This window comes from Ambystoma mexicanum, chromosome 4p (genome assembly GCF_040938575.1).
Source record: "Ambystoma mexicanum isolate Mex_15411 chromosome 4p, UKY_AmexF1_1, whole genome shotgun sequence".
Classification (NCBI taxonomy): Eukaryota; Metazoa; Chordata; class Amphibia; order Caudata; family Ambystomatidae; genus Ambystoma; species Ambystoma mexicanum.
The window spans coordinates 842,996,230-843,012,439 of record NC_090927.1 but is presented as its reverse complement, the minus strand read 5'-3'; the positions used below and the strand labels follow the sequence as shown (position 1 = coordinate 843,012,439).

At 46.9% G+C, this 16,210-nt stretch overlaps 28 non-coding genes and 23 pseudogenes across 28 annotated transcripts; all 51 read left to right on the top strand.

Moving 5' to 3' along the window:
* Nucleotides 1-68: 68 nt before the first annotated feature.
* LOC138454715 (5S ribosomal RNA) lies at nucleotides 69-187 on the top strand. Its single transcript, XR_011261380.1, has one exon. It is a non-coding gene; the product is annotated as a 5S ribosomal RNA (ribosomal RNA).
* A 106-nt stretch (nucleotides 188-293) lies between these two features.
* Nucleotides 294-402, top strand: LOC138455881 (5S ribosomal RNA; annotated as a pseudogene).
* Nucleotides 403-866: 464 nt separating this feature from the next.
* Nucleotides 867-985, top strand: LOC138462852 (5S ribosomal RNA). Its single transcript, XR_011265440.1, has one exon. It is a non-coding gene; the product is annotated as a 5S ribosomal RNA (ribosomal RNA).
* A 106-nt stretch (nucleotides 986-1,091) lies between these two features.
* On the top strand, nucleotides 1,092-1,210 carry LOC138459260 (5S ribosomal RNA; annotated as a pseudogene).
* A 462-nt stretch (nucleotides 1,211-1,672) lies between these two features.
* Nucleotides 1,673-1,791, top strand: LOC138455629 (5S ribosomal RNA; annotated as a pseudogene).
* Nucleotides 1,792-1,897: 106 nt separating this feature from the next.
* LOC138455741 (5S ribosomal RNA) lies at nucleotides 1,898-2,016 on the top strand (annotated as a pseudogene).
* A 106-nt stretch (nucleotides 2,017-2,122) lies between these two features.
* Nucleotides 2,123-2,241, top strand: LOC138463800 (5S ribosomal RNA). Its single transcript, XR_011266384.1, has one exon. It is a non-coding gene; the product is annotated as a 5S ribosomal RNA (ribosomal RNA).
* A 106-nt stretch (nucleotides 2,242-2,347) lies between these two features.
* Nucleotides 2,348-2,466, top strand: LOC138462920 (5S ribosomal RNA). Its single transcript, XR_011265508.1, has one exon. It is a non-coding gene; the product is annotated as a 5S ribosomal RNA (ribosomal RNA).
* Nucleotides 2,467-2,929: 463 nt separating this feature from the next.
* On the top strand, nucleotides 2,930-3,048 carry LOC138455627 (5S ribosomal RNA; annotated as a pseudogene).
* Nucleotides 3,049-3,154: 106 nt separating this feature from the next.
* On the top strand, nucleotides 3,155-3,273 carry LOC138456046 (5S ribosomal RNA; annotated as a pseudogene).
* Nucleotides 3,274-3,379: 106 nt separating this feature from the next.
* On the top strand, nucleotides 3,380-3,498 carry LOC138463799 (5S ribosomal RNA). Its single transcript, XR_011266383.1, has one exon. It is a non-coding gene; the product is annotated as a 5S ribosomal RNA (ribosomal RNA).
* Nucleotides 3,499-3,604: 106 nt separating this feature from the next.
* LOC138461909 (5S ribosomal RNA) lies at nucleotides 3,605-3,723 on the top strand. The gene has a single exon (XR_011264515.1). It is a non-coding gene; the product is annotated as a 5S ribosomal RNA (ribosomal RNA).
* Nucleotides 3,724-4,372: 649 nt separating this feature from the next.
* On the top strand, nucleotides 4,373-4,491 carry LOC138454750 (5S ribosomal RNA). The gene has a single exon (XR_011261413.1). It is a non-coding gene; the product is annotated as a 5S ribosomal RNA (ribosomal RNA).
* A 107-nt stretch (nucleotides 4,492-4,598) lies between these two features.
* LOC138457537 (5S ribosomal RNA) lies at nucleotides 4,599-4,705 on the top strand (annotated as a pseudogene).
* A 106-nt stretch (nucleotides 4,706-4,811) lies between these two features.
* Nucleotides 4,812-4,930, top strand: LOC138465245 (5S ribosomal RNA). The gene has a single exon (XR_011267820.1). It is a non-coding gene; the product is annotated as a 5S ribosomal RNA (ribosomal RNA).
* A 106-nt stretch (nucleotides 4,931-5,036) lies between these two features.
* Nucleotides 5,037-5,155, top strand: LOC138465054 (5S ribosomal RNA). The gene has a single exon (XR_011267630.1). It is a non-coding gene; the product is annotated as a 5S ribosomal RNA (ribosomal RNA).
* A 106-nt stretch (nucleotides 5,156-5,261) lies between these two features.
* Nucleotides 5,262-5,370, top strand: LOC138455880 (5S ribosomal RNA; annotated as a pseudogene).
* A 464-nt stretch (nucleotides 5,371-5,834) lies between these two features.
* On the top strand, nucleotides 5,835-5,953 carry LOC138462851 (5S ribosomal RNA). Its single transcript, XR_011265439.1, has one exon. It is a non-coding gene; the product is annotated as a 5S ribosomal RNA (ribosomal RNA).
* Nucleotides 5,954-6,059: 106 nt separating this feature from the next.
* Nucleotides 6,060-6,178, top strand: LOC138459258 (5S ribosomal RNA; annotated as a pseudogene).
* Nucleotides 6,179-6,640: 462 nt separating this feature from the next.
* On the top strand, nucleotides 6,641-6,759 carry LOC138455626 (5S ribosomal RNA; annotated as a pseudogene).
* Nucleotides 6,760-6,865: 106 nt separating this feature from the next.
* Nucleotides 6,866-6,984, top strand: LOC138455740 (5S ribosomal RNA; annotated as a pseudogene).
* Nucleotides 6,985-7,090: 106 nt separating this feature from the next.
* LOC138463797 (5S ribosomal RNA) lies at nucleotides 7,091-7,209 on the top strand. The gene has a single exon (XR_011266382.1). It is a non-coding gene; the product is annotated as a 5S ribosomal RNA (ribosomal RNA).
* Nucleotides 7,210-7,315: 106 nt separating this feature from the next.
* On the top strand, nucleotides 7,316-7,434 carry LOC138462919 (5S ribosomal RNA). Its single transcript, XR_011265507.1, has one exon. It is a non-coding gene; the product is annotated as a 5S ribosomal RNA (ribosomal RNA).
* Nucleotides 7,435-7,897: 463 nt separating this feature from the next.
* LOC138455625 (5S ribosomal RNA) lies at nucleotides 7,898-8,016 on the top strand (annotated as a pseudogene).
* A 106-nt stretch (nucleotides 8,017-8,122) lies between these two features.
* LOC138455739 (5S ribosomal RNA) lies at nucleotides 8,123-8,241 on the top strand (annotated as a pseudogene).
* A 106-nt stretch (nucleotides 8,242-8,347) lies between these two features.
* On the top strand, nucleotides 8,348-8,466 carry LOC138463796 (5S ribosomal RNA). Its single transcript, XR_011266381.1, has one exon. It is a non-coding gene; the product is annotated as a 5S ribosomal RNA (ribosomal RNA).
* Nucleotides 8,467-8,572: 106 nt separating this feature from the next.
* LOC138455013 (5S ribosomal RNA) lies at nucleotides 8,573-8,691 on the top strand. The gene has a single exon (XR_011261661.1). It is a non-coding gene; the product is annotated as a 5S ribosomal RNA (ribosomal RNA).
* A 463-nt stretch (nucleotides 8,692-9,154) lies between these two features.
* On the top strand, nucleotides 9,155-9,273 carry LOC138457482 (5S ribosomal RNA). The gene has a single exon (XR_011262249.1). It is a non-coding gene; the product is annotated as a 5S ribosomal RNA (ribosomal RNA).
* A 106-nt stretch (nucleotides 9,274-9,379) lies between these two features.
* LOC138454749 (5S ribosomal RNA) lies at nucleotides 9,380-9,498 on the top strand. Its single transcript, XR_011261412.1, has one exon. It is a non-coding gene; the product is annotated as a 5S ribosomal RNA (ribosomal RNA).
* A 107-nt stretch (nucleotides 9,499-9,605) lies between these two features.
* Nucleotides 9,606-9,712, top strand: LOC138457536 (5S ribosomal RNA; annotated as a pseudogene).
* A 106-nt stretch (nucleotides 9,713-9,818) lies between these two features.
* Nucleotides 9,819-9,937, top strand: LOC138465244 (5S ribosomal RNA). Its single transcript, XR_011267819.1, has one exon. It is a non-coding gene; the product is annotated as a 5S ribosomal RNA (ribosomal RNA).
* A 106-nt stretch (nucleotides 9,938-10,043) lies between these two features.
* On the top strand, nucleotides 10,044-10,162 carry LOC138465053 (5S ribosomal RNA). Its single transcript, XR_011267629.1, has one exon. It is a non-coding gene; the product is annotated as a 5S ribosomal RNA (ribosomal RNA).
* Nucleotides 10,163-10,268: 106 nt separating this feature from the next.
* On the top strand, nucleotides 10,269-10,377 carry LOC138455879 (5S ribosomal RNA; annotated as a pseudogene).
* Nucleotides 10,378-10,841: 464 nt separating this feature from the next.
* On the top strand, nucleotides 10,842-10,960 carry LOC138454003 (5S ribosomal RNA). The gene has a single exon (XR_011260699.1). It is a non-coding gene; the product is annotated as a 5S ribosomal RNA (ribosomal RNA).
* A 106-nt stretch (nucleotides 10,961-11,066) lies between these two features.
* On the top strand, nucleotides 11,067-11,185 carry LOC138459257 (5S ribosomal RNA; annotated as a pseudogene).
* Nucleotides 11,186-11,647: 462 nt separating this feature from the next.
* Nucleotides 11,648-11,766, top strand: LOC138455624 (5S ribosomal RNA; annotated as a pseudogene).
* A 106-nt stretch (nucleotides 11,767-11,872) lies between these two features.
* Nucleotides 11,873-11,991, top strand: LOC138455738 (5S ribosomal RNA; annotated as a pseudogene).
* A 106-nt stretch (nucleotides 11,992-12,097) lies between these two features.
* Nucleotides 12,098-12,216, top strand: LOC138463795 (5S ribosomal RNA). The gene has a single exon (XR_011266380.1). It is a non-coding gene; the product is annotated as a 5S ribosomal RNA (ribosomal RNA).
* A 106-nt stretch (nucleotides 12,217-12,322) lies between these two features.
* Nucleotides 12,323-12,441, top strand: LOC138462918 (5S ribosomal RNA). The gene has a single exon (XR_011265505.1). It is a non-coding gene; the product is annotated as a 5S ribosomal RNA (ribosomal RNA).
* A 463-nt stretch (nucleotides 12,442-12,904) lies between these two features.
* On the top strand, nucleotides 12,905-13,023 carry LOC138455623 (5S ribosomal RNA; annotated as a pseudogene).
* Nucleotides 13,024-13,129: 106 nt separating this feature from the next.
* Nucleotides 13,130-13,248, top strand: LOC138455737 (5S ribosomal RNA; annotated as a pseudogene).
* Nucleotides 13,249-13,354: 106 nt separating this feature from the next.
* Nucleotides 13,355-13,473, top strand: LOC138463794 (5S ribosomal RNA). The gene has a single exon (XR_011266379.1). It is a non-coding gene; the product is annotated as a 5S ribosomal RNA (ribosomal RNA).
* Nucleotides 13,474-13,579: 106 nt separating this feature from the next.
* LOC138462917 (5S ribosomal RNA) lies at nucleotides 13,580-13,698 on the top strand. The gene has a single exon (XR_011265504.1). It is a non-coding gene; the product is annotated as a 5S ribosomal RNA (ribosomal RNA).
* A 463-nt stretch (nucleotides 13,699-14,161) lies between these two features.
* Nucleotides 14,162-14,280, top strand: LOC138455622 (5S ribosomal RNA; annotated as a pseudogene).
* Nucleotides 14,281-14,386: 106 nt separating this feature from the next.
* LOC138455736 (5S ribosomal RNA) lies at nucleotides 14,387-14,505 on the top strand (annotated as a pseudogene).
* A 106-nt stretch (nucleotides 14,506-14,611) lies between these two features.
* On the top strand, nucleotides 14,612-14,730 carry LOC138454391 (5S ribosomal RNA). The gene has a single exon (XR_011261070.1). It is a non-coding gene; the product is annotated as a 5S ribosomal RNA (ribosomal RNA).
* Nucleotides 14,731-15,193: 463 nt separating this feature from the next.
* On the top strand, nucleotides 15,194-15,312 carry LOC138457470 (5S ribosomal RNA). Its single transcript, XR_011262247.1, has one exon. It is a non-coding gene; the product is annotated as a 5S ribosomal RNA (ribosomal RNA).
* A 106-nt stretch (nucleotides 15,313-15,418) lies between these two features.
* On the top strand, nucleotides 15,419-15,537 carry LOC138454747 (5S ribosomal RNA). Its single transcript, XR_011261410.1, has one exon. It is a non-coding gene; the product is annotated as a 5S ribosomal RNA (ribosomal RNA).
* Nucleotides 15,538-15,644: 107 nt separating this feature from the next.
* Nucleotides 15,645-15,751, top strand: LOC138457565 (5S ribosomal RNA; annotated as a pseudogene).
* A 106-nt stretch (nucleotides 15,752-15,857) lies between these two features.
* On the top strand, nucleotides 15,858-15,976 carry LOC138465242 (5S ribosomal RNA). Its single transcript, XR_011267817.1, has one exon. It is a non-coding gene; the product is annotated as a 5S ribosomal RNA (ribosomal RNA).
* A 106-nt stretch (nucleotides 15,977-16,082) lies between these two features.
* LOC138465052 (5S ribosomal RNA) lies at nucleotides 16,083-16,201 on the top strand. The gene has a single exon (XR_011267627.1). It is a non-coding gene; the product is annotated as a 5S ribosomal RNA (ribosomal RNA).
* The last annotated feature ends 9 nt before the right edge of the window (nucleotides 16,202-16,210 follow it).

Sequence of the window (16,210 nt, the reverse complement as noted above, 5' to 3'; positions counted from 1 at the left end):
ATTGCCTTTCAAAACTGCAAGGTCTAGCTGACTAGATGCTTAAAAGTACAAAACTCACTAGGCCCAGAACCTACGGCCACACCACACTGATTGCGCCCGATCTCGTCTAATCTCGGAAGCTAAGCAGTGTCGGGCCTAGTTAGTACCTGGATGGGAGACCGCCTGGGAATACCAGGTGCTGTAGGCTTTTTTGTGCTCCAAGTTCAGGAAGTGAGCCATTTCTCAATTGCCTTTCAAAACTGCAAGGTCTAGCCGACTAGATGCTTAAAAGTACAAAACTCACTAGGCCCAGAGCCTACGGCCACACCACACTGAATGCGCCTGATCTCAGAAGCTAAGCAGTGTCGGGCCTAGTTAGTACCTGGATGGGAGACCGCCTGGGAATACCAGGTGCTGTAGGCTTTTTTTGTACTCCAAGTTCAGGAAGTGAGCAACTTCTCAATTATTTTTCAAATTTGGTATGTTTCCAAAATAATTGTATCCTGTTTTATAGCAGAAATGTTGGACAACATCATGAGGGCTGGAGCTACCTTTTTACATAGAATTAGCATACAGGTAGTGTGTTCATGGGTAATAAATCGACTTTCACATGTAATGCAGTACAGAGAATATTGAGTCCTTCAAGAGGCATGAAAGAAAACCATTATTGTGTTGATTGTTCTCTCCACCTCCCTGCAACAGACACAGGATGGATGAATTAAAGTTATCCTACCAGACATAGGAGTCCTGAATGGGCCCACCAGTCTTATATATCTCGCCTGATCGAGCCTGATCGAGCGATGAGCGTGGTATCATGTTGCAAGTGGCTGCATGGCTTAGCTTACTAAATGCAAATGCATAAGAGTAATATTCTTAGCATTCCTATAGCCTACGGCCACACCACACTGAATGCACCCGATCTCGTCTGATCTCGGAAGTTAAGCAGTGTTAGGCCTAGTTAGTACCTGGATGGGAGACTGCCTGGGAATACCAGGTGCTGTAGGCTTTTTTGTGCTCCAAGTTCAGGAAGTGAGCCCTTTCTCAATTGCCTTTCAAAACTGCAAGGTCTAGCCGACTAGATGCTTAAAAGTACAAAACTCACTAGGCCCAGAGCCTACGGCCACACCACACTGAATGCGCCCAATCTCGTCTGATCTCCGAAGCTAAGCAATGTCAGGCTTAGTTAGTACCTGGATGGGATACCGCCTGGCAATACCAGGTGCTGTAGGCTATTTTGGCTCCATGATTAGTAATTGCGCAACTTCTCAATTACTTTTCAAATTTGGTATGTTTCCAAAATAATTGTATCCCGTTTTATAGCGGAAATGTTGGACAACATCATGAGGGCTGGAGTTACCTTTTTACATAGAATTAGCATACAGGTAGTGTGTTCATGGGTAATAAATCCACTTTCACATGTAATGCAGTACAGAGAATATTGAGTCCTTCAAGAGGCATGAAAGAAAACCATTATTGTGTTGATTGTTCTCTCCACCTCCCTGCAACAGACACAGGATGGATGAATTAAAGTTATCCTACCAGACATAGGAGTCCTGAATGGGCCCACCAGTCTTATATATCTCGCCTGATCGAGCCTGATCGAGCGATGAGCGTGGTATCATGTTGCAAGTGGCTGCATGGCTTAGCTTACTAAATGCAAATGCATAAGAGTAATATTCTTAGCATTCCTAGAGCCTACGGTCACACCACACTGAATGCACCCGATGTCGTCTGATCTCGGAAGTTAAGTAGTGTCAGGCCTAGTTAGTACCTGGTTGGGAGACCGCCTGGGAATACCAGGTGCTGTAGGCTTTTTTGTGCTCCAAGTTCAGGAAGTGAGCCATTTCTCAATTGCCTTTCAAAACTGCAAGGTCTAGCCGACTAGATGCTTAAAAGTACAAAACTCACTAGGCTGAGAGCCTACGGCCACGCCACACTGAATGCGCCCGATCTCGTCTCATCTCAGAAGCTAAGCAGTGTCGGGCCTAGTTAGTACCTGGATGGGAGACCGCCTGGGAATACCAGGTGCTGTAGGCTTTTTTGTACTCCAAGTTCAGGAAGTGAGCCATTTCTCAATTGCCTTTCAAAACTGCAAGGTCTAGCCGACTAGATGCTTAAAAGTACAAAACTCACAATGCCCAGAGCCTACAGCCACACCACACTGAATGCGCCCGATCTGGTCTGATCTCGGAAGCTAAGCAGTGTCGGGCCTAGTTAGTACCTGGATGGGAGACCGCCTGGGAATACCAGGTGCTGTAGGCTTTTTTGTGCTCCAAGTTCAGGAAGTGAGCCATTTCTCAATTGCCTTTCAAAACTGCAAGGTCTAGCTGACTAGATGCTTAAAAGTACAAAACTCACTAGGCCCAGAGCCTACCGCCACACCACACTGAATGCGCCCGATCTCGTCTGATCTCGGAAGCTAAGCAGTGTTGGGCCTAGTTAGTACCTGGATGGGAGACCGCCTGGGAATACCAGGTGCTGTAGGCTTTTTTGTGCGCCAAGTTCAGGAAGTGAGCCATTTCTCAATTGCCTTTCAAATTTGGTATGTTTCCAAAATAATTGTATCCCGTTTTATAGCGGAAATGTTGGACAACATCATGAGGGCTGGAGCTACCTTTTTACATAGAATTAGCATACAGGTAGTGTGTTCATGGGTAATAAATCCACTTTCACATGTAATGCAGTACAGAGAATATTGAGTCCTTCAAGAGGCATGAAAGAAAACCATTATTGTGTTGATTGTTCTCTCCACCTCCCTGCAACAGACACAGGATGGATGAATTAAAGTTATCCTACCAGACATAGGAGTCCTGAATGGGCCCACCAGTCTTATATATCTCGCCTGATCGAGCCTGATCGAGCGATGAGCGTGGTATCATGTTGCAAGTGGCTGCATGGCTTAGCTTACTAAATGCAAATGCATAAGAGTAATATTCTTAGCATTCCTAGAGCCTACGGTCACACCACACTGAATGCACCCGATGTCGTCTGATCTCGGAAGTTAAGTAGTGTCAGGCCTAGTTAGTACCTGGTTGGGAGACCGCCTGGGAATACCAGGTGCTGTAGGCTTTTTTGTGCTCCAAGTTCAGGAAGTGAGCCATTTCTCAATTGCCTTTCAAAACTGCAAGGTCTAGCCGACTAGATGCTTAAAAGTACAAAACTCACTAGGCTGAGAGCCTACGGCCACGCCACACTGAATGCGCCCGATCTCGTCTCATCTCAGAAGCTAAGCAGTGTCGGGCCTAGTTAGTACCTGGATGGGAGACTGCCTGGGAATACCAGGTGCTGTAGGCTTTTTTGTACTCCAAGTTCAGGAAGTGAGCCATTTCTCAATTGCCTTTCAAAACTGCAAGGTCTAGCCGACTAGATGCTTAAAAGTACAAAACTCACAATGCCCAGAGCCTACAGCCACACCACACTGAATGCGCCCGATCTGGTCTGATCTCGGAAGCTAAGCAGTGTCGGGCCTAGTTAGTACCTGGATGGGAGACCGCCTGGGAATACCAGGTGCTGTAGGCTTTTTTGTGCTCCAAGTTCAGGAAGTGAGCCATTTCTCAATTGCCTTTCAAAACTGCAAGGTCTAGCTGACTAGATGCTTAAAAGTACAAAACTCACTAGGCCCAGAGCCTACGGCCACACCACACTGAATGCGCCCGATCTCGTCTGATCTCGGAAGCTAAGCAGTGTTGGGCCTAGTTAGTACCTGGATGGGAGACCGCCTGGGAATACCAGGTGCTGTAGGCTTTTTTGTGCGCCAAGTTCAGGAAGTGAGCCATTTCTCAATTGCCTTTCAAATTTGGTATGTTTCCAAAATAATTGTATCCCGTTTTATAGCGGAAATGTTGGACAACATCATGAGGGCTGGAGCTACCTATTTACATAGAATTAGCATACAGGTAGTGTGTTCATGGGTAATAAATCGACTTTCACATGTAATGCAGTACAGAGAATATTGAGTCCTTCAAGAGGCATGAAAGAAAGCCATTATTGGATTGATTGTTCTCTCCACCTCCCTGCAACAGACACAGGATGGATGAATTAAAGTTATCCTACCAGACATAGGAGTCCTGAATGGGCCCACCAGTCTTATATATCTCGCCTGATCGAGCGATGAGCGTGGTATCATGTTGCAAGTGGCTGCATGGCTTAGCTTACTAAATGCAAATGCATAAGAGTAATATTCTTAGCATTCCTAGAGCCTACGGCCTGATCTCGGAAGTTAAGCAGTGTTAGGCCTAGTTAGTACCTGGATGGGAGACCGCCTGGGAATACCAGGTGCTGTAGGCTTTTTTGTGCTCCAAGTTCAGGAAGTGAGCCCTTTCTCAATTGCCTTTCAAAACTGCAAGGTCTAGCCGACTAGATGCTTAAAAGTACAAAACTCACTAGGCCCAGAGACTACGGCCACACCACACTAAATGCGCCCGATCTCATCTGATCTCAGAAGCTAAGCAGTGTCGGGCCTAGTTAGTACCTGGATGGGAGACCACCTGGGAATACCAGGTGCTGTAGGCTTTTTTTGTACTCCAAGTTCAGGAAGTGAGCCATTTCTCAATTGCCTTTCAAAACTGCAAGGTCTAGCCGACTAGATGCTTAAAAGTACAAAACTCACAAGGCCCAGAGCCTACGGCCACACCACACTGAATGCGCCCGATCGGAAGCTAAGCAGTGTCGGGCCTCGTTAGTACCTGGATGGGAGACCGCGTGGGAATACCAGGTGCTGTAGGCTTTTTTGTGCTCCAAGTTCAGGAAGTGAGCCATTTCTCAATTGCCTTTCAAAACTGCAAGGTCTAGCCGACTAGATGCTTAAAAGTACAAAACTCACAAGGCCCAGAGCCTACGGCCACACCACACTGAATGCGCCCGATCTCGTCTGATATCGGAAGCTAAGCAGTGTCGGGCCTCGTTAGTACCTGGATGGGAGACCGCCTGGGAATACCAGGTGCTGTAGGCTTTTTTGTGCTCCAAGTTCAGGAAGTGAGCCATTTCTCAATTGCCTTTCAAAACTGCAAGGTCTAGCTGACTAGATGCTTAAAAGTACAAAACTCACTAGGCCCAGAGCCTACGGCCACACCACACTGATTGCGCCCGATCTCGTCTAATCTCGGAAGCTAAGCAGTGTCGGGCCTAGTTAGTACCTGGATGGGAGACCGCCTGGGAATACCAGGTGCTGTAGGCTTTTTTGTGCTCCAAGTTCAGGAAGTGAGCCATTTCTCAATTGCCTTTCAAAACTGCAAGGTCTAGCCGACTAGATGCTTAAAAGTACAAAACTCACTAGGCCCAGAGCCTACGGCCACACCACACTGAATGCGCCTGATCTCAGAAGCTAAGCAGTGTCGGGCCTAGTTAGTACCTGGATGGGAGACCGCCTGGGAATACCAGGTGCTGTAGGCTTTTTTTGTACTCCAAGTTCAGGAAGTGAGCAACTTCTCAATTATTTTTCAAATTTGGTATGTTTCCAAAATAATTGTATCCTGTTTTATAGCAGAAATGTTGGACAACATCATGAGGGCTGGAGCTACCTTTTTACATAGAATTAGCATACAGGTAGTGTGTTCATGGGTAATAAATCGACTTTCACATGTAATGCAGTACAGAGAATATTGAGTCCTTCAAGAGGCATGAAAGAAAACCATTATTGTGTTGATTGTTCTCTCCACCTCCCTGCAACAGACACAGGATGGATGAATTAAAGTTATCCTACCAGACATAGGAGTCCTGAATGGGCCCACCAGTCTTATATATCTCGCCTGATCGAGCCTGATCGAGCGATGAGCGTGGTATCATGTTGCAAGTGGCTGCATGGCTTAGCTTACTAAATGCAAATGCATAAGAGTAATATTCTTAGCATTCCTAGAGCCTACGGCCACACCACACTGAATGCACCCGATCTCGTCTGATCTCGGAAGTTAAGCAGTGTTAGGCCTAGTTAGTACCTGGATGGGAGACTGCCTGGGAATACCAGGTGCTGTAGGCTTTTTTGTGCTCCAAGTTCAGGAAGTGAGCCCTTTCTCAATTGCCTTTCAAAACTGCAAGGTCTAGCCGACTAGATGCTTAAAAGTACAAAACTCACTAGGCCCAGAGCCTACGGCCACACCACACTGAATGCGCCCAATCTCGTCTGATCTCCGAAGCTAAGCAATGTCAGGCTTAGTTAGTACCTGGATGGGATACCGCCTGGCAATACCAGGTGCTGTAGGCTATTTTGGCTCCATGATTAGTAATTGCGCAACTTCTCAATTACTTTTCAAATTTGGTATGTTTCCAAAATAATTGTATCCCGTTTTATAGCGGAAATGTTGGACAACATCATGAGGGCTGGAGTTACCTTTTTACATAGAATTAGCATACAGGTAGTGTGTTCATGGGTAATAAATCCACTTTCACATGTAATGCAGTACAGAGAATATTGAGTCCTTCAAGAGGCATGAAAGAAAACCATTATTGTGTTGATTGTTCTCTCCACCTCCCTGCAACAGACACAGGATGGATGAATTAAAGTTATCCTACCAGACATAGGAGTCCTGAATGGGCCCACCAGTCTTATATATCTCGCCTGATCGAGCCTGATCGAGCGATGAGCGTGGTATCATGTTGCAAGTGGCTGCATGGCTTAGCTTACTAAATGCAAATGCATAAGAGTAATATTCTTAGCATTCCTAGAGCCTACGGTCACACCACACTGAATGCACCCGATGTCGTCTGATCTCGGAAGTTAAGTAGTGTCAGGCCTAGTTAGTACCTGGTTGGGAGACCGCCTGGGAATACCAGGTGCTGTAGGCTTTTTTGTGCTCCAAGTTCAGGAAGTGAGCCATTTCTCAATTGCCTTTCAAAACTGCAAGGTCTAGCCGACTAGATGCTTAAAAGTACAAAACTCACTAGGCTGAGAGCCTACGGCCACGCCACACTGAATGCGCCCGATCTCGTCTCATCTCAGAAGCTAAGCAGTGTCGGGCCTAGTTAGTACCTGGATGGGAGACCGCCTGGGAATACCAGGTGCTGTAGGCTTTTTTGTACTCCAAGTTCAGGAAGTGAGCCATTTCTCAATTGCCTTTCAAAACTGCAAGGTCTAGCCGACTAGATGCTTAAAAGTACAAAACTCACAATGCCCAGAGCCTACAGCCACACCACACTGAATGCGCCCGATCTGGTCTGATCTCGGAAGCTAAGCAGTGTCGGGCCTAGTTAGTACCTGGATGGGAGACCGCCTGGGAATACCAGGTGCTGTAGGCTTTTTTGTGCTCCAAGTTCAGGAAGTGAGCCATTTCTCAATTGCCTTTCAAAACTGCAAGGTCTGGCTGACTAGATGCTTAAAAGTACAAAACTCACTAGGCCCAGAGCCTACCGCCACACCACACTGAATGCGCCCGATCTCGTCTGATCTCGGAAGCTAAGCAGTGTTGGGCCTAGTTAGTACCTGGATGGGAGACCGCCTGGGAATACCAGGTGCTGTAGGCTTTTTTGTGCGCCAAGTTCAGGAAGTGAGCCATTTCTCAATTGCCTTTCAAATTTGGTATGTTTCCAAAATAATTGTATCCCGTTTTATAGCGGAAATGTTGGACAACATCATGAGGGCTGGAGCTACCTTTTTACATAGAATTAGCATACAGGTAGTGTGTTCATGGGTAATAAATCCACTTTCACATGTAATGCAGTACAGAGAATATTGAGTCCTTCAAGAGGCATGAAAGAAAACCATTATTGTGTTGATTGTTCTCTCCACCTCCCTGCAACAGACACAGGATGGATGAATTAAAGTTATCCTACCAGACATAGGAGTCCTGAATGGGCCCACCAGTCTTATATATCTCGCCTGATCGAGCCTGATCGAGCGATGAGCGTGGTATCATGTTGCAAGTGGCTGCATGGCTTAGCTTACTAAATGCAAATGCATAAGAGTAATATTCTTAGCATTCCTAGAGCCTACGGTCACACCACACTGAATGCACCCGATGTCGTCTGATCTCGGAAGTTAAGTAGTGTCAGGCCTAGTTAGTACCTGGTTGGGAGACCGCCTGGGAATACCAGGTGCTGTAGGCTTTTTTGTGCTCCAAGTTCAGGAAGTGAGCCATTTCTCAATTGCCTTTCAAAACTGCAAGGTCTAGCCGACTAGATGCTTAAAAGTACAAAACTCACTAGGCTGAGAGCCTACGGCCACGCCACACTGAATGCGCCCGATCTCGTCTCATCTCAGAAGCTAAGCAGTGTCGGGCCTAGTTAGTACCTGGATGGGAGACCGCCTGGGAATACCAGGTGCTGTAGGCTTTTTTGTACTCCAAGTTCAGGAAGTGAGCCATTTCTCAATTGCCTTTCAAAACTGCAAGGTCTAGCCGACTAGATGCTTAAAAGTACAAAACTCACAATGCCCAGAGCCTACAGCCACACCACACTGAATGCGCCCGATCTGGTCTGATCTCGGAAGCTAAGCAGTGTCGGGCCTAGTTAGTACCTGGATGGGAGACCGCCTGGGAATACCAGGTGCTGTAGGCTTTTTTGTGCTCCAAGTTCAGGAAGTGAGCCATTTCTCAATTGCCTTTCAAAACTGCAAGGTCTAGCTGACTAGATGCTTAAAAGTACAAAACTCACTAGGCCCAGAGCCTACGGCCACACCACACTGAATGCGCCCGATCTCGTCTGATCTCGGAAGCTAAGCAGTGTTGGGCCTAGTTAGTACCTGGATCAGAGACCGCCTGGGAATACCAGGTGCTGTAGGCTTTTTTGTGCGCCAAGTTCAGGAAGTGAGCCATTTCTCAATTGCCTTTCAAATTTGGTATGTTTCCAAAATAATTGTATCCCGTTTTATAGCGGAAATGTTGGACAACATCATGAGGGCTGGAGCTACCTATTTACATAGAATTAGCATACAGGTAGTGTGTTCATGGGTAATAAATCGACTTTCACATGTAATGCAGTACAGAGAATATTGAGTCCTTCAAGAGGCATGAAAGAAAGCCATTATTGGATTGATTGTTCTCTCCACCTCCCTGCAACAGACACAGGATGGATGAATTAAAGTTATCCTACCAGACATAGGAGTCCTGAATGGGCCCACCAGTCTTATATATCTCGCCTGATCGAGCCTGATCGAGCGATGAGCGTGGTATCATGTTGCAAGTGGCTGCATGGCTTAGCTTACTAAATGCAAATGCATAAGAGTAATATTCTTAGCATTCCTAGAGCCTACGGCCACACCACACTGAATGCACCCGATCTCGTCTGATCTCGGAAGTTAAGCAGTGTTAGGCCTAGTTAGTACCTGGATGGGAGACCGCCTGGGAATACCAGGTGCTGTAGGCTTTTTTGTGCTCCAAGTTCAGGAAGTGAGCCCTTTCTCAATTGCCTTTCAAAACTGCAAGGTCTAGCCGACTAGATGCTTAAAAGTACAAAACTCACTAGGCCCAGAGACTACGGCCACACCACACTAAATGCGCCCGATCTCATCTGATCTCAGAAGCTAAGCAGTGTCGGGCCTAGTTAGTACCTGGATGGGAGACCACCTGGGAATACCAGGTGCTGTAGGCTTTTTTTGTACTCCAAGTTCAGGAAGTGAGCCATTTCTCAATTGCCTTTCAAAACTGCAAGGTCTAGCCGACTAGATGCTTAAAAGTACAAAACTCACAAGGCCCAGAGCCTACGGCCACACCACACTGAATGCGCCCGATCGGAAGCTAAGCAGTGTCGGGCCTCGTTAGTACCTGGATGGGAGACCGCGTGGGAATACCAGGTGCTGTAGGCTTTTTTGTGCTCCAAGTTCAGGAAGTGAGCCATTTCTCAATTGCCTTTCAAAACTGCAAGGTCTAGCCGACTAGATGCTTAAAAGTACAAAACTCACAAGGCCCAGAGCCTACGGCCACACCACACTGAATGCGCCCGATCTCGTCTGATATCGGAAGCTAAGCAGTGTCGGGCCTCGTTAGTACCTGGATGGGAGACCGCCTGGGAATACCAGGTGCTGTAGGCTTTTTTGTGCTCCAAGTTCAGGAAGTGAGCCATTTCTCAATTGCCTTTCAAAACTGCAAGGTCTAGCTGACTAGATGCTTAAAAGTACAAAACTCACTAGGCCCAGAGCCTACGGCCACACCACACTGATTGCGCCCGATCTCGTCTAATCTCGGAAGCTAAGCAGTGTCGGGCCTAGTTAGTACCTGGATGGGAGACCGCCTGGGAATACCAGGTGCTGTAGGCTTTTTTGTGCTCCAAGTTCAGGAAGTGAGCCATTTCTCAATTGCCTTTCAAAACTGCAAGGTCTAGCCGACTAGATGCTTAAAAGTACAAAACTCACTAGGCCCAGAGCCTACGGCCACACCACACTGAATGCGCCTGATCTCAGAAGCTAAGCAGTGTCGGGCCTAGTTAGTACCTGGATGGGAGACCGCCTGGGAATACCAGGTGCTGTAGGCTTTTTTTGTACTCCAAGTTCAGGAAGTGAGCAACTTCTCAATTATTTTTCAAATTTGGTATGTTTCCAAAATAATTGTATCCTGTTTTATAGCAGAAATGTTGGACAACATCATGAGGGCTGGAGCTACCTTTTTACATAGAATTAGCATACAGGTAGTGTGTTCATGGGTAATAAATCGACTTTCACATGTAATGCAGTACAGAGAATATTGAGTCCTTCAAGAGGCATGAAAGAAAACCATTATTGTGTTGATTGTTCTCTCCACCTCCCTGCAACAGACACAGGATGGATGAATTAAAGTTATCCTACCAGACATAGGAGTCCTGAATGGGCCCACCAGTCTTATATATCTCGCCTGATCGAGCCTGATCGAGCGATGAGCGTGGTATCATGTTGCAAGTGGCTGCATGGCTTAGCTTACTAAATGCAAATGCATAAGAGTAATATTCTTAGCATTCCTAGAGCCTACGGCCACACCACACTGAATGCACCCGATCTCGACTGATCTCGGAAGTTAAGCAGTGTTAGGCCTAGTTAGTACCTGGATGGGAGACTGCCTGGGAATACCAGGTGCTGTAGGCTTTTTTGTGCTCCAAGTTCAGGAAGTGAGCCCTTTCTCAATTGCCTTTCAAAACTGCAAGGTCTAGCCGACTAGATGCTTAAAAGTACAAAACTCACTAGGCCCAGAGCCTACGGCCACACCACACTGAATGCGCCCAATCTCGTCTGATCTCCGAAGCTAAGCAATGTCAGGCTTAGTTAGTACCTGGATGGGATACCGCCTGGCAATACCAGGTGCTGTAGGCTATTTTGGCTCCATGATTAGTAATTGCGCAACTTCTCAATTACTTTTCAAATTTGGTATGTTTCCAAAATAATTGTATCCCGTTTTATAGCGGAAATGTTGGACAACATCATGAGGGCTGGAGTTACCTTTTTACATAGAATTAGCATACAGGTAGTGTGTTCATGGGTAATAAATCCACTTTCACATGTAATGCAGTACAGAGAATATTGAGTCCTTCAAGAGGCATGAAAGAAAACCATTATTGTGTTGATTGTTCTCTCCACCTCCCTGCAACAGACACAGGATGGATGAATTAAAGTTATCCTACCAGACATAGGAGTCCTGAATGGGCCCACCAGTCTTATATATCTCGCCTGATCGAGCCTGATCGAGCGATGAGCGTGGTATCATGTTGCAAGTGGCTGCATGGCTTAGCTTACTAAATGCAAATGCATAAGAGTAATATTCTTAGCATTCCTAGAGCCTACGGTCACACCACACTGAATGCACCCGATGTCGTCTGATCTCGGAAGTTAAGTAGTGTCAGGCCTAGTTAGTACCTGGTTGGGAGACCGCCTGGGAATACCAGGTGCTGTAGGCTTTTTTGTGCTCCAAGTTCAGGAAGTGAGCCATTTCTCAATTGCCTTTCAAAACTGCAAGGTCTAGCCGACTAGATGCTTAAAAGTACAAAACTCACTAGGCTGAGAGCCTACGGCCACGCCACACTGAATGCGCCCGATCTCGTCTCATCTCAGAAGCTAAGCAGTGTCGGGCCTAGTTAGTACCTGGATGGGAGACCGCCTGGGAATACCAGGTGCTGTAGGCTTTTTTGTACTCCAAGTTCAGGAAGTGAGCCATTTCTCAATTGCCTTTCAAAACTGCAAGGTCTAGCCGACTAGATGCTTAAAAGTACAAAACTCACAATGCCCAGAGCCTACAGCCACACCACACTGAATGCGCCCGATCTGGTCTGATCTCGGAAGCTAAGCAGTGTCGGGCCTAGTTAGTACCTGGATGGGAGACCGCCTGGGAATACCAGGTGCTGTAGGCTTTTTTGTGCTCCAAGTTCAGGAAGTGAGCCATTTCTCAATTGCCTTTCAAAACTGCAAGGTCTAGCTGACTAGATGCTTAAAAGTACAAAACTCACTAGGCCCAGAGCCTACCGCCACACCACACTGAATGCGCCCGATCTCGTCTGATCTCGGAAGCTAAGCAGTGTTGGGCCTAGTTAGTACCTGGATGGGAGACCGCCTGGGAATACCAGGTGCTGTAGGCTTTTTTGTGCGCCAAGTTCAGGAAGTGAGCCATTTCTCAATTGCCTTTCAAATTTGGTATGTTTCCAAAATAATTGTATCCCGTTTTATAGCGGAAATGTTGGACAACATCATGAGGGCTGGAGCTACCTTTTTACATAGAATTAGCATACAGGTAGTGTGTTCATGGGTAATAAATCCACTTTCACATGTAATGCAGTACAGAGAATATTGAGTCCTTCAAGAGGCATGAAAGAAAACCATTATTGTGTTGATTGTTCTCTCCACCTCCCTGCAACAGACACAGGATGGATGAATTAAAGTTATCCTACCAGACATAGGAGTCCTGAATGGGCCCACCAGTCTTATATATCTCGCCTGATCGAGCCTGATCGAGCGATGAGCGTGGTATCATGTTGCAAGTGGCTGCATGGCTTAGCTTACTAAATGCAAATGCATAAGAGTAATATTCTTAGCATTCCTAGAGCCTACGGTCACACCACACTGAATGCACCCGATGTCGTCTGATCTCGGAAGTTAAGTAGTGTCAGGCCTAGTTAGTACCTGGTTGGGAGACCGCCTGGGAATACCAGGTGCTGTAGGCTTTTTTGTGCTCCAAGTTCAGGAAGTGAGCCATTTCTCAATTGCCTTTCAAAACTGCAAGGTCTAGCCGACTAGATGCTTAAAAGTACAAAACTCACTAGGCTGAGAGCCTACGGCCACGCCACACTGAATGCGCCCGATCTCGTCTCATCTCAGAAGCTAAGCAGTGTCGGGCCTAGTTAGTACCTGGATGGGAGACCGCCTGGGAATACCAGGTGCTGTAGGCTTTTTTGTACTCCAAGTTCAGGAAGTGAGCCATTTCTCAATTGCCTTTCAAAACTGCAAGGTCTAGCCGACTAGATGCTTAAAAGTACAAAACTCACAATGCCCAGAGCCTACAGCCACACCACACTGAATGCGCCCGATCTGGTCTGATCTCGGAAGCTAAGCAGTGTCGGGCCTAGTTAGTACCTGGATGGGAGACCGCCTGGGAATACCAGGTGCTGTAGGCTTTTTTGTGCTCCAAGTTCAGGAAGTGAGCCATTTCTCAATTGCCTTTCAAAACTGCAAGGTCTAGCTGACTAGATGCTTAAAAGTACAAAACTCACTAGGCCCAGAGCCTACCGCCACACCACACTGAATGCGCCCGATCTCGTCTGATCTCGGAAGCTAAGCAGTGTTGGGCCTAGTTAGTACCTGGATGGGAGACCGCCTGGGAATACCAGGTGCTGTAGGCTTTTTTGTGCGCCAAGTTCAGGAAGTGAGCCATTTCTCAATTGCCTTTCAAATTTGGTATGTTTCCAAAATAATTGTATCCCGTTTTATAGCGGAAATGTTGGACAACATCATGAGGGCTGGAGCTACCTTTTTACATAGAATTAGCATACAGGTAGTGTGTTCATGGGTAATAAATCCACTTTCACATGTAATGCAGTACAGAGAATATTGAGTCCTTCAAGAGGCATGAAAGAAAACCATTATTGTGTTGATTGTTCTCTCCACCTCCCTGCAACAGACACAGGATGGATGAATTAAAGTTATCCTACCAGACATAGGAGTCCTGAATGGGCCCACCAGTCTTATATATCTCGCCTGATCGAGCCTGATCGAGCGATGAGCGTGGTATCATGTTGCAAGTGGCTGCATGGCTTAGCTTACTAAATGCAAATGCATAAGAGTAATATTCTTAGCATTCCTAGAGCCTACGGTCACACCACACTGAATGCACCCGATGTCGTCTGATCTCGGAAGTTAAGTAGTGTCAGGCCTAGTTAGTACCTGGTTGGGAGACCGCCTGGGAATACCAGGTGCTGTAGGCTTTTTTGTGCTCCAAGTTCAGGAAGTGAGCCATTTCTCAATTGCCTTTCAAAACTGCAAGGTCTAGCCGACTAGATGCTTAAAAGTACAAAACTCACTAGGCTGAGAGCCTACGGCCACGCCACACTGAATGCGCCCGATCTCGTCTCATCTCAGAAGCTAAGCAGTGTCGGGCCTAGTTAGTACCTGGATGGGAGACCGCCTGGGAATACCAGGTGCTGTAGGCTTTTTTGTACTCCAAGTTCAGGAAGTGAGCCATTTCTCAATTGCCTTTCAAAACTGCAAGGTCTAGCTGACTAGATGCTTAAAAGTACAAAACTCACTAGGCCCAGAGCCTACCGCCACACCACACTGAATGCGCCCGATCTCGTCTGATCTCGGAAGCTAAGCAGTGTTGGGCCTAGTTAGTCCCTGGATGGGAGACCGCCTGGGAATACCAGGTGCTGTAGGCTTTTTTGTGCGCCAAGTTCAGGAAGTGAGCCATTTCTCAATTGCCTTTCAAATTTGGTATGTTTCCAAAATAATTGTATCCCGTTTTATAGCGGAAATGTTGGACAACATCATTAGGGCTGGAGCTACCTATTTACATAGAATTAGCATACAGGTAGTGTGTTCATGGGTAATAAATCGACTTTCACATGTAATGCAGTACAGAGAATATTGAGTCCTTCAAGAGGCATGAAAGAAAGCCATTATTGGATTGATTGTTCTCTCCACCTCCCTGCAACAGACACAGGATGGATGAATTAAAGTTATCCTACCAGACATAGGAGTCCTGAATGGGCCCACCAGTCTTATATATCTCGCCTGATCGAGCCTGATCGAGCGATGAGCGTGGTATCATGTTGCAAGTGGCTGCATGGCTTAGCTTACTAAATGCAAATGCATAAGAGTAATATTCTTAGCATTCCTAGAGCCTACGGCCACACCACACTGAATGCACCCGATCTCGTCTGATCTCGGAAGTTAAGCAGTGTTAGGCCTAGTTAGTACCTGGATGGGAGACCGCCTGGGAATACCAGGTGCTGTAGGCTTTTTTGTGCTCCAAGTTCAGGAAGTGAGCCCTTTCTCAATTGCCTTTCAAAACTGCAAGGTCTAGCCGACTAGATGCTTAAAAGTACAAAACTCACTAGGCCCAGAGACTACGGCCACACCACACTAAATGCGCCCGATCTCATCTGATCTCAGAAGCTAAGCAGTGTCGGGCCTAGTTAGTACCTGGATGGGAGACCACCTGGGAATACCAGGTGCTGTAGGCTTTTTTTGTACTCCAAGTTCAGGAAGTGAGCCATTTCTCAATTGCCTTTCAAAACTGCAAGGTCTAGCCGACTAGATGCTTAAAAGTACAAAACTCACAAGGCCCAGAGCCTACGGCCACACCGCACTGAATGCGCCCGATCGGAAGCTAAGCAGTGTCGGGCCTCGTTAGTACCTGGATGGGAGACCGCGTGGGAATACCAGGTGCTGTAGGCTTTTTTGTGCTCCAAGTTCAGGAAGTGAGCCATTTCTCAATTGCCTTTCAAAACTGCAAGGTCTAGCCGACTAGATGCTTAAAAGTACAAAACTCACAAGGCCCAGAGCCTACGGCCACACCACACTGAATGCGCCCGATCTCGTCTGATATCGGAAGCTAAGCAGTGTCGGGCCTCGTTAGTACCTGGATGGGAGACCGCCTGGGAATACCAGGTGCTGTAGGCTTTTTTGTGCTCCAAGTTCAGGAAGTGAGCCATTTCTCAATTGCCTTTCAAAACTGCAAGGTCTAGCTGACTAGATGCTTAAAAGTACAAAACTCACTAGGCCCAGAGCCTACGGCCACACCACACTGATTGCGCCCGATCTCGTCTAATCTCGGAAGCTAAGCAGTGTCGGGCCTAGTTAGTACCTGGATGGGAGACCGCCTGGGAATACCAGGTGCTGTAGGCTTTTTTGTGC